This window comes from Sarcophilus harrisii, chromosome 4 (assembly GCF_902635505.1).
Source record: "Sarcophilus harrisii chromosome 4, mSarHar1.11, whole genome shotgun sequence".
In the NCBI taxonomy this organism is placed as follows: Eukaryota; Metazoa; Chordata; class Mammalia; order Dasyuromorphia; family Dasyuridae; genus Sarcophilus; species Sarcophilus harrisii.
In genome coordinates, this window is record NC_045429.1 from 63,245,743 (window position 1) to 63,259,292 (window position 13,550).

Consider the following 13,550-nt stretch of genomic DNA (forward strand, 5'->3'; position numbering starts at 1 on the left):
GGAAAAGATGAATAAGATCTACTTCCTATTCTCAAAGTGATTATAATTTAGTAAAACACAGAAGACTATGAGAATAACCATAATAGAGACATCATTTCATAAGTGTCCTATGAGTGTTATAGCTAATAAGTCATATTGGAGTTTAGAGGCTGGAGAGATCACCATAAGCTGTAAGGATCAGTCAAAGCTTAATGGAAGAGGTGACATCTGAACTGGGTTTTAAAAAATAGATATGATTCCCAGAGGTGGAGATATGGGTTCATGGAAAGGGCATTCTAAGCACAAGGAATTTTATCAGCTAAATCTCATGGAGATGAGGAAGTCAAGGAATATTTAAAGGATGATAATTAAGGTAATGGCATATATATCAAAAGTCTATGAGGAAGGCCCCTAGAACATTGAATGTGCTCTTTGTGGCAAATTTACAGGAGGGAATGGACAAGTGTGGCACAGGATGAGAAGCTATTTGCTCATTGGTGGTAATATCTATATCAATGAGATCACAGAACTCTGGGATTTGACTAGAATTGAGGATTTGTTTATGTGACTAGTGACAAGTAAGATTAGATAAAAAGATCTGAGGTAAGCTTGTGGAAGATCTTGACTAGAAAGCTGATGAGTTTGTTCTTTAGTTTGTAGGCAATGGAGGACACTAAAATGGAAGAAAGACATGTGTGGTCAAATTAGTACATTCAGACCCACAGTGAAACCCTTAAACAAAAGTTGGTCCTGGTAGTGACTGAGAATGTTACCTTCAAAAGCAAAGTTGTTAACTTATGAGAGGAAAACTCCTGGTTTGGGGGTCATATATTTGTATGGATTTGATAACTTGGTAAATTTCCTAAAGTAATTTGCCAGATCTCCATAAGTTGATCACCCAATTGAAACTATTCATGGACTGGCCACGTCTGGGAGTTCTATCCTGATTGTGCCAAGGGACTTTTCATCATTGACCTTCTCAGATACTCTCTAAAGTTCTGATTCTTAGTATGTTTAGATCTCCTTCTCCTCAACATTTTATTTTCTCATACAGAGACTATGGAGGGCTCAGAACTGTGACAGTCATTCATCTCACATCTGTCAGATCTTTGATATCACAGTCCCCAAGTGATTGAAACATTCAATGCAGTTTGATGCTTGTGTGCACTCAAATTCTCTGACTGGATGAAGAACAGAGGCACCTACCCTCTATACTGCCTTAATTTTCAATCATCCACATAATCCCTAAAATTGAGATCCATTCCAAGGGGAATAGCCCAAAACTTCAAAGGATCTATATTCAGATTCTGAAAAGAAACTTGAAATTAGCCAAGAATCTGTATTAGAACAAATTACAACATATTCAATGACATAACAGTTAAGACTTTCTCAAGTTGCACAGTCACATTGGCAAATAATCCTTTCTACTTCCATAGAGTCACTCAAAATACTACTCAATATTCTGGATATTCAAGCTCCTCTCTATACTCCAGGTTAAACATTTAGGGACTTGATTCCTAACTCATCTATTCTACTGATTACAATGGCAGGAGAGATCCCAAAGTTCCTTAATTTCCTAGAACTGAAGAATTAACTGTGAGTCTTATTTGCTTTAGAATACAAAGGCAACCTTTTCAAAATCAATGAGTGACCTCTCAATCTGACAGGTTGACTATTTGGACACAATCTTTCTGGTAAAGAAGAGTTTACCTCTTAGCAACTTTAAAGAGTGCCCCAACTACAGGAATCTTATTATGATCTGCTTCATACAAAGTCAGTCAACCAGAGGATCTGCTCTTGTCAACAAGAGGAAGAAAGGAAAAACTGAAAATCAGATTATGCTGATCAAGCAATTAATCAAAACACTCTAGGACCTTGTGGGAGATGAATTAATTTTAATAGAAGTAGTAGAGGCCCAAATCTGGCTTCATTAAAGAAATATCAAGATCAAGACCTTCCTCAACTCTTGGTCAGATTAATTATGACCCCACCTAGGATCATGCAGACAACCAGGAAAAGCATAAATGCCTCATTTTTAGAATCAACCACTCCTCTTCTTCTCCTCCTTTTCCTCCTCCTTTTCTTCCTTCTCCTCCTCTTACTCCTCTTTCTGTATCTTCCACCCAGACTTTTGTTCCATCTGCTATTGCATACCCCCACTTCTCACCTTTAACATTTCAGGTGTCATGTACTCCAAGTTAAAGCTTTTATGAACATGGGGGTCTTGACAAAACTTCCTGGATATGGAATATGGAATAAGTGGAGCAGGAGTAACTCTATAGTCTTTGGTGAGCTGTGAAGCTATAGAGACTCAAGGATTACTTATATAGTTGAGTTCAATAATTCATTAAACCCAAACTATTGTGACCTTAGGTTGGAGAACAAGCTTTACTTCATTTTTGTCATTTCTGTAGTTTTTAAACTACAGAACCAGGCAGAACCTGGACAATGCTTGAATCTCAGGGTAGTCAAGTTTATATTTGCTAATTATTATAAGAATTATAGGGGAGGCAAATGTGGGTCCAGTTGCCAGAAGTCCTTACCAGGAGCAGAAGTGACCATGTCACTTATAGTTGTGTCAAGACTGGACAAGAGGTTCTCACATCCATGAAAACCATTGCCATTGACCTTTTCCCTTCATTTCTCCCTGCTTCTCCCCATGCATACCTATGGTACCACTGGAAAAAACTAGCAATCCTGTGGCTATATTTTGCCCTCCAAGAGGAATTATTCCTCTCAAATGTGTTTTAGGACTTCATGATTCAATTCAGTTCTCATAACATCTAGCTACAGTGATGTGATGATAGAACACAAGAAGGAGGTATTACAAGAATTCCCAGGAAAACAAAGACCTGGACAAAGATTCATCTCGCTCAGCTTCTTCAGATTCCTTCTCCATATTATTTGTGGAAAAGCAACAGTGAGAACTATACATGTAAGATGATGGCTGGGTTCCCAATATCATGAAATAGCTATAAGATCAGGATTCTAATCCAAAGAATCAAACCACTCTGGCTCTAATCATCACTCTCTTCAACCAGCTATTTCAAGTATCTTAACTACAATTAATCTTCAAGGGCCCAACAGTTTCAATCAGAACAATAAAAGGGATGAATGGAAAACACCATTTTAGACTAAACAATGAGACAATTTGGGTATCATACAATAATCTATGGACTATGCACAAATTGTTTAAAAGGTTACAAATTCTAGGGTTCATGATATGCTAGACTAAGGGATAATACTCTATATGGCCATTATTTTAATTTACTTTTGGGATCTCAGCCAGTATACCACTTTGATAACAACCATTCTTCCAGAAGCTGTGAAACAATTGTCTATTTGCAAAGTTAGAGAAATGTCAGGTTGAGGAGGAAGAGAAAAAATTTCTACAGCACATGATAGGTTCAAAATAGGAAAGGATTAGGATACAGACTATCCTCTCTAAAAATAGATGATGCTACAAGATACAACCACCACAGACTTACAGGAAAAACCCAACAATATTAGAAACTATAGATTATCACTGCTTCACCTCTTTATGCTCCCCTTTGAAAGTCAGAGTGATATAGTGGAAAAAAATGCTGAATTTGGAGTCAGAGAACATAATTATATTTCCAGTTCTTTCATTTCCTACTTCTAGAATCTTGTAGAAGTCACTTGAATTCTCTGAGTCTCAATTATCTTATCTGTAAAATGAGAGAACTAGAGAATCTTTAAAGACTCTTCCTACTCTAAATTTGCATCTTACATTTCTCAGCCCTGAATATACTGAACATAGATATCCTGAGGTATCTATGTCCTGGGCATCTACTGTAGTGGCCTTTATATGTTGTAACAAAAACAGATCCTTCAGGTGTCAGGGGAATAAGCCATCCTATATTAAGTCAGAACATTTTTCTTTCTATTCCCACTTACTTTCCTCCCATTGGCCTTGAACTTATTTTTTTCAGAAGAGTTTCCAGTGGCAAAGTATAATGATGTCATTTAAAATATCATCAAGGTGATAATTTAAGCATGATATCACTACCTGAAAGGATCTGGTATCTCATCATTCTTTAGTCACAAGAATATGGAATGTTTCTGACATCAATGAACATTAAATCAGAGATATCATAGATTTCAAGTTAGAAACAAGGGCACTACAAATCAAGGTTTGATTTATTGTTTTGTTGATTATTGAGACTTGAAAAAGAGAAGAAATGTTAATAATACACATTAAATGTAGAATTATGCCTGGTATATATGTGAATAAATGTATAATACATATATATATATATGTGCATATAAACATATATACATGGTTCACAATGCTATATTTTATAAATATTTTATTCACACATACCTACATATATATAGGTATGCATTTATTGTGTTTATGTATATTTAGAGAGCTAGTTAAATGTTTTATCGATAAACTTGTGGCTAGAAGGAATCTTAGAGATCATTTAACCCAACCCTTCTTATAGACAAGGAAACTGAGTTATAGCCCAAGGTCACACATTTAGTAAGCAGCAGAATGGGATCCTCTGGCTTAGAATCAAGGCTTCTTCCACTGTATTACTCTATGCTGGTTCCCCACCCTTTTTTTCCCATTAATTTATGCATGTTGCCAATACTGAGCAATGCCTGATTTTAGAAAACAGCATATGGCTCTCTTACCTCCATATTTATCAGTCTACATTATACTATGATCAGATAATCTTGTGGTGAGCAGTACATACAAAATGTTATGGGTTCCACTAACCTGATACAACTTCAGGATACACATTCAGAAGTCCAGCAGACTGCCATCCAGGTGGGAAGGATCTGCAGAGAGAGGGTCAGTGTTAGAGGAACTAATCCATCTTTTCCCTGTTGACACATCCCCCAATCCTACATGGTTGGAATAAAAGTCATTGGAAGAACACACGTGATTATTAAAGACACTTTGCAAATCATTCAAGGATTGTTGTAGCTTCCATTCTGATGTTAGCTGGTATACTTGGAGCATTTGTGTCCTGTACCCAAATAAAGGATTCAATAGGGGAAAAAAAAGGATAGAAACTAGATCACAGAGGTAGAGGAATTTTTAAATCATCCAACATTACCTCTTCATTTAAGAGTCAAGGAAACTTAGATCCAGAGAGCTTAAATGGTTTTTCTAAGGTAACAATGCAACCCAGGTCCTCTAACCTCCTGGGAGTTATCACTGGGAGGAAGATTATGGTTTAAGGCTGAAATTTCTCAGAGTAACAATGGAGAAGTTTAGGGGGATGATTTTTATAAAATTCAAATGATTATGTCCAACCCTTTCCAAAACTTGAAATATTAAATAATGATATCTAACATTTACAGAGCGCTTTAAAGTTTGCAAAGTGCTTTACAAATTATCATCTCATTTTATGCTCATGGCACTAGTTATTGGGCAATCAGGTGGTGCAGAGGATAGAGTGCCAGTTCTGAAGTCTCAAATCCAGCCTCAAATACATGCTAATTTAGCAAGTCTCTTAATCCTGTTTGTCTCAGTTCTTCACTTGAAAAATGAGCAAAAGAAGGAAATGGCAAACTGCTCTAGTATCTTTGCCAAGGAACCCCCGAATGGGATCATGTAGAGTCAGACACAACTAAAATGAGTGAACAATCCTGCGAATTAGAAGTTACTGTTATCTCTGTTTTACATAATAAGAAACTGAGCCAGAGATGTTTAATGGTTTCCCCAGGATCACATAGCTAGAAAGTATCTGAGGCTTGATATAAACTAAGTCTTCCTTTCCTAGAAGAAACAGATATTGATCAGTATGCCTACTTAGATAATTACTAGCTGCCTTTAGATAAATATCAGTCTCAGTAAATAAACATTTATCTTTATCTAAAATATTTTATTTATTCCATTAAATATTTCCCAATTACAGGTTAAAATTAATATTTATTTTAAATATTCCTTTCCTTTTTCTTCTTTTTCATCCTTTGAGAAAGAAAAGCAATGTGCCACTGGTTGTATGTATGAAGTTATACAAAACATATTTCCATATCAGCCATATTGGAAAAAAAAAACCATACAAACACAAAACACAAGAAAAACCAAGTTTAAAAAGTATGCTTCAATTTATCCATTTTCTCTCTGGAGGCAGATCATATTTTTTCATCATGGGTCCTTTGGAATTGTCTCGGATTGTTGTCTTGATCAGAATAGCTAAGTTGATCATATTCACAATGTCACTGTTACTTTGTACAGTGTTTTCTTGATTATGCTCATTTTACTTTGCATCAATTCATATAAATCTTCCCTTAAGCAGTTCACAGTCTAGTGACTATTAAAAAAAATCTTGCTAGAATTCCTGAGTGAGTCTGCTCCCTAACTGTGCTCCAGATTTTAATATTATTGCTCATGTAGATATAGGAATTGGACAAAATGATTTCATTGGAACAGAAAATGACAACATGAGAAAACTCTTTCTACCCATACAGGTCGATGCCCTCTTTGTACTTTATGATCTTTGAGAGTTGTTCAGACAATTAAGTTATTAAAAAATATATTAAAAGTCACATAGTATGTGGCAAAGGCAGAAATTAGACACAGATGTTCTAGGTCTCAAGATTTATTCTCTATACACTGTGACACATTGCCTCCATTTCAGTGCTGGCATTGAATTTCCCTCTTTTCTGTCTCTCTAGCCAGAATCCCAGGCTCTGTCTATCCCAACTATTGTGCATTTTTGCCTTAACACTCTCTTTCTTTCTCTCTCTCTCTCTCTCTCTCTCTCTCTCTCTCTCTCTCTCTCTCTCTCTCTTTCTCTCTGCCTCTCTTTTTTTCTCTCCCTCTCTGTCTCTCCGACTCTCTCTATCTCTCTGTCTCTGTCTTTATGTCTCTGTCTCTCTCCTCTTTCTTTCATTGTCCCAAGTAAAGTCCCAGAGGGCTCTGCCTGTGGAGGCCTTCCAGCAGAGGCTAAATGCCCACTCCTGAATGAAGGGAGGAAAGTATAATAGAGAAAATTCTTTCTCATTTAGTAGTTGGATTAGATAGCTTCCAAGGTCTTTTCTGATACTGAGCTTCAATGATTTTATGATGAGGAGGCTGAAGAAAGGTATATTTACTTTACAGGCAGGTTAGGTCAGACTCCCTGCCTTCCTTTTTCAATCATCCTGCTTCTTCACACAAAAAGGTAACTGAAGGGCATTTTAATCACAGCAGCAGTAGGGCAAGTTTTTTTCTCCTTTCCTGTCTCCTTCCCCTCACATATTTCACCACCATTCATTCCTTTCTCCTCCCATATACTCTGCTCCCACTCCAGCAAGAGGCACTAAGGTAAGATGAGAAGTAGGCACAATGAGGCTGGGGAAGATTGATGAGACAGGTCATCCAAGGATTTGGGGAAGGTAGAGTAGGAAAAGCACATTCTGCAGGTAGAAAGGGACTTAAAATAACATTTATTAAAACATCCACTGTTTGTAAGGCTATGCTAGGCATTTGAAAAGCAAAGAGAAAAAGGTAAAGACCCTTGTGGTAAAGGAATTCATATTTTATTGGATGTATAGAACATGTACACAGATAAACAGGTAAAAACTGTGTACAAAGTAATTTCAAGAAGGACTGAGAACCAACAAATGGGGGAAAAAACCAGAAAGCTCTTCATGAATAAGGAAGAGAAACTTCCAACCCAGGCAAAAAGGAAAGAGAGAATTCTTTAAGCTGGCTAGTAACTGTGGAATTTAAATGATTCATGTGGCTATGTCAAGTTTTCCCAACTAGAGTGCGTGAAAGGAAGCAATGTAATATAATAATAAAAAAATCAGAAAAGGTTAGACTTGGGGCTATAAAGGAGAGTTGCTTTCCTTCAAAGCAGTCAAAGTGGAAGGTTATAAGCTATACTACTATTGCCCAAAACTATTCTGCAACTCTCCTGCTGGAGAATTTACCATTTTGGACCTCAGTTTCTTCATCTATAAAATGAGGTGTTAGAACCTGATGATGTCTAAATTCACTTCTAGTCCCAAATCTATTACCCTATAAGCCCCCAGAATGCCTTCAGAGAGCGACTATAACAGAAGGAAATTGTCTTTTCTTTGTAGTTGCTGACTATATGGTTTACTACATAGTAGTTTATTGAGCAGTGCTATATAAATGTTAGCTATTATTATTATTATTAGAGAAAGCTGGGTGGTATGATGGCTAGAGCACTGGGCCTGCAGTTAGGAAGACCCAAGTTCAAATCTGGCTTCAGACACTTACTCAGGACGCTTTGGGGTCCTGAGTAAGTCACTTAACCCTCTTTGCCTCAGTTTCTCTGTCTGTAAAATAGTGATAATAATAAGATTTCCATGTGAGGACCAAATAAGGTAATAATTAGCAAGCACTTAACAATACCTGGAACATATTAAATGCTATATAAATATTAATTATTATTATCATTGTTATATAATAATACCTCCTACATATTTCTTAATCATCCAGTAAGCAAATAATATAATATAGATTACCTTTCAACCTTCCACCCTTCCTACTTTCACTCTCCTTCTGTATCTTGTTTTCCTCTTTTAAGTTATCCTTGATATTCATTTTAACCTGATTTAACCTAGATTAAAATGTTTAAAGATAAGTGAAGGAAATAATATAATTTACTCCAGATCATTTCCCTTTGCTAGGAATGACTGTTTTCATGGGCAGTGAATGAAATAGTCTACTCAAATGACCAGTCATCTAAGAGTTTTCAATTGAGATCAACATCTCCCCAGGAAGCCTAGGGGCTACCATGTTCTTACTACCAGAAAGGAGAACTCTGTGGTCTTAGTTGGTTGAACTCAATGAGAAAACAGAATGAGGGAGTGGGGTGAGTGGTTATGGATGACAGTAAGTTTTCCCCCAGCTTTTCAAGTCAGAGCCTTTTAGTGTAGCTGTGGAAATTGAATGTTCAATGAAGCAAACTTGAGGGTGACAACTGCTTTAAAAAAAAAGATGCAAAAACAAATCTACAAAAATTCTTCCATGTGCCTGTGGCAGGCAGGTATTTTGCAACAGAGACCGCCATCACCCACACGGTGGCTACTGTCTCAATGGGATCTAGAGGAAGGAGGCACAAGAGGACAGTGAATTCTCCATCTCCACCATCTGTCTGTTTCAGCGAGAGAGAGAGAGAGAGACAGACAGACAGACACACACACACACACACATACACACACAGAGACAGAGAGCGATAGAGACAGAGAAACATACAGACAGAGACCAAAACAGAGAGAGCGTGAGAGACAGAGACAGAAACACACAGAGAGACAGGCACAGAGAGAGAGAAACACAGAGAGACACAGAGATAGAGAGATCCAGCAACAGTGAGAGAGAGCAAGAGACAGACAGACAGAGAGATGGAGAGACAGAGACAGAGAGAAAGAGGGACAGGGAGGCAGAGAAAGAGAGAGCAACAGAGAGAGAGACAGAAAGACACACACACACACACACACACACACAAAGAGAGAGATAGAGACAGAGACAGAGACAGACAGAGGGAGAGACACAGAGAGACAGAGACACAGAGAGACATACAGAGACATACAGACAGAGACCAAAAGAGAGAGAGAAAGAGAGAGAAAAGAGAGAGAGAGAGAGAGAGAGAGAGAGAGAGAGAGAAAGAGAAACACACAGAGAGACAGAGGCACACAGAGAGACACAGAGAGAGAGAGAGAGAGCAACAGCGAGATAAAGTGAGAGAGACAGAGATGGAGAGAAAGAGGGATAGAGAGCAAGAGAGAGCAAGAGAGAGTGAGAGAGAAAAGAGAAGAGAAGAGAAGAGAGGGAAGGCAGGAGGGAGGAAGGAGGGGAGTTTTGTTCGGAGCTGGAATGGTTATCTGATCCTCTTTCTATAAGCACATCAAGACTGGCTTCTATTTACTTCTGACGTTCCAGACTTTTTTTTCCCAGAGTTTTTTTTTTTTTTTTTCTTAGCTGATAACGGTTATTTGTTAGCATGCTGGATGAAGGCTATTGGCAATAAATTACAAGTCCCTAGCTAGCCAGGAATGTTGTCTTCGGGTTATAAACAAATGGCTAGGCCCTTCTTAGGTCAAACAATCACACCCATCTCAAGAAGTAATGTAACTCTAAATCCAATTTCCTGAAAAAGAAGTAGTTAAATTTGACTGGATTTACAGGTGGAAAAAGTCAAATAATCCTTCTGATATGGTTGCATGGTGAAGAAAGCATGAGCCTGGGAATTCAGAGATTGAGCTTCTAGGTCCATTAACTAACACTGTGATCTTGGGCAAATTGTTTAAATCTTTTCATCAGTTTCCTAGGTTATAAAAATGAAATGTTCTACTTGGTGTTCTCTAACATTACTGGTCCTAATTAATCTAATTAATCTTCCTAAAACATAGGCTTGACCATGTCACTCCTCTGATCAAAAACCCTTAAGTGATTCCTTGTTTCATATAGGATAAAATATACATTGCTTAGCATGATTTTTAAGGTCACCTACCATCTGGCTCCAATGTAGCTTTCTGGTGCTAGTTCATGCTCCTCTTTACAAATTGGAGTATAGATGTATTACTTAGATTTTCTGCTTTCTTTTCCCATAGTCTCTTGTATCCCTCAGTTTCATAGACTTTCAAGGTAAAGGAAATCTTAGGGATTACATATTAGTCCAAGCCCTTTATTTCATGGAATATTTGAACATATTAGCCCTTTCTCCAGAGCAAGGAAGAGCATCACATAGACAGAAACACTTAGCAAAAAAATGAAATGTAAACCCTGAGCACCAAAGTCAGTCAGGCAACATGTATTTATTAAGTGCTTACTAAGGCACCAAGCACTGTTCTGAGGGATACAAAGAAAGGGAAAAACAACAGGTCAGGCCCTCAAGGAGCTTACATTTTAATTGATGAGAAAATAAATAAGTACATTCTGGGATATATACACAGTGTAAGTGTGAGATAATCTGAAACTAAAAGGTAACCAATTGATCCCTTCTTACACATACTGCAAATAGATGGTATTCATTCTCAGGCATGAGTTGGATCAGATAACTTCTGAGGTCTTTAACATTTCAGAAATTCTGTTATTATCAGACCTTTGTATCCGCAGTGTGCATAATACATACAGGTGCTTTATAAGCGTTTTATGTTGGCTGAATTCAATTGAATTGATTTGATTTGAATGGGTTTTAGTTGAAAAGTTTCTCTGGTATTGGTACCCATAGTAAGGTAGAATGCACCCCACTTTGTCTCATCCATCTATCCATCCATCCATCCATCCATCCATCTGTCCATTCAATCTACTAAGTCATTATCTTATCTATCATGTCCCAATCCTCTCCTTTTTATCTATAACTCTGTCACCTATCAAATAATCATTCATGTCTCCCATTCATCTATTTATCTATTTCTCTACTCTTTATCATCTCAATCTCTATTTTTGTTATCTATCAAGCCACCATCTGCCCTCTCTCTCTCTCCCTCCTTCCCTCTTTCTCTGACTTCCCTCTCTCTCTCCTCCCCTCTCCCCTTGTTCCTCCTTCCCTCTCTCCCCCAACTATACTTGCCTCGGGTTTCTTTTTTATATAATGGTTTGCAGTGACCCATTCACAATTTCCCAGGAAAATTTTGGGCCAAAACCCACCAATCCATCAACAGATATTTGTTAAATCCTTCCTATGTACTAGATACTATGCTAGGCAATGAGGATTCAAGTACAAAGAATGAAATAATCCTCCTCATCACAACTGCATTCTAATGGGAAAACAACTAGTACATGTAAAAATATAAGCAACAGAGATATAACACATTTGGGAACTAGTAGACTCAACTTCAGTCTTGTATCCAACCACCTCATTGCTGACTCTTAGAAACTCATTTCTTTGAAATCTCTGCTAAAGTGCCACCATTTACATATAACCTTTCCTGATCATCAAATGAAAGGATTTCCCCTAACTGACAAATTACCTAGCATATACAGATACATATATGTGGGTATAAATGTATATATAAAATATATAGAGACATATGTATGCATTTATGAATATATGTGCATGTATATGTATATATACACTTGTATGTATATGTATATATTTATATGTATATATGTGCATTTTAAATTATATCAGTAAATATAAATATATGTATATGAATATGTACATATATGTGTGTGTGTCTGTGTGTGTTGTGTGTGCATATATGTATGTTTATACCTGTGTTTACCTTGGTGGAAGGTAAATTCCATAAAGTAAACTCTTTCTATTTCAATTTTGCCTTTCTATCTGTAGGGTCCTGACTATGCAACAATATTAGGATAATAAGAATATCTATTCTGACTTCCTTCAAAGTGAGAGTCCAAAAAAGTTGGAAAGTCCTCTGGAGCTGAGATAGCTTATGGGAAAGGCAGAGTTCTGGGAAGCTAACTATGGACAAATACATTGTCCTAGTAAACTATGTGTCCTACATGCTTTAAAACATGATGCTGTTACAGCTTTAAAAATGCTGGCAATCTAACTTAGTGTAAATATTTACTCTATTTGGCCCACAGGAGAGATTGTAGTGAAACAGATAGAAGTGCAGTCTTGAAACCAGAAAAACTTGGGTTCGAGTCCTGCTGATCTCACATCTGTATGACCATAGATAGTAACCTATTACCCCTCTAAAACTATAGTCAGAGACTATTTTCACTCCCAGAAGTACCTACATGGATAAAATCATAGGTCCGAGCAAAAACCAATGATATTGCAAATTGTCCAGATAGCTCTGAACAGAAATTGTTATGGTTTATTGAATTAGGCATCCCATTTTTATTTTTCAAAAGTTAGCAACATTCTTGCTTGTCTGTAATCTTTTTTTAGATGTAGTTTAATATCTTTTAGCCTCAGGGTCTTGTTCTAATTAGCACAGCTGAACATATATCTATAAAATGTAAATGAAATTTCCTATCCTCCACTTAATTGATTATGCTGTGTTTCAATTACTAATGAAATCACATATTTTAGCACTGGAAAGGCTTTTGGCTAACAGAGTTTTCTTGCACATTAGGAAACTCAGACCCCATAAAGAGTGATGAGCTTTGTGATTTGAACCTCTGGTATTGTGGTCACTCAGATTGTTGGTGGCAGAACTAGAACCAGAATTTTGACTGCTTGACTCCATATATACTTTTTAAAAACACTTTACCAGGTTGCCTTCTAAAGTTTCAATATCCTCAACTATTTCCTAAGCCCAGCTGTGGCAATTTCTCAGCCTGGATCCTAATACATAGCACATCTATGCATTAAACAAATCAACTTTGATTCCTGGAATTCAAAAATTGGAAGGAGCTATAGGGTCCTTTCTTCCTATTCAATGAAGGAATCTCCTCTCTGACCTCCCAGGCAATATAAATCATGCAGCTTTTGCTTAAATGTTTGTAGTTATTGGAAACTCTTCACCTCATAATACAACCAATTCCATTTATCATCTGCTGTATATGGATGCTAATTTCGAACCTCTAAGTTCCATCTTTTCATTCTACTGAAGTTCTACTCAAGAAATAACAAGTATAATCTCTGCTTTACATGAAAAAAAATTTACTAACAATAATATTCTCCTCATGAATGACTCAATAAACTGTGGTATGTGTT

At 37.0% G+C, this 13,550-nt stretch overlaps 1 protein-coding gene across 1 annotated transcript in view; it reads right to left on the reverse strand.

The window, feature by feature from the left end:
* Positions 1-13,550, reverse strand: part of TNR (tenascin R) — a 690,019-nt gene that overhangs the window by 438,952 nt on the left and 237,517 nt on the right. Inside the window, exon 2 of the mRNA XM_003767456.2 lies at positions 4,727-4,788. The gene's annotated coding sequence lies outside the window, so the exon portion shown is untranslated. The remainder of the gene's footprint in view (positions 1-4,726; positions 4,789-13,550) is intronic.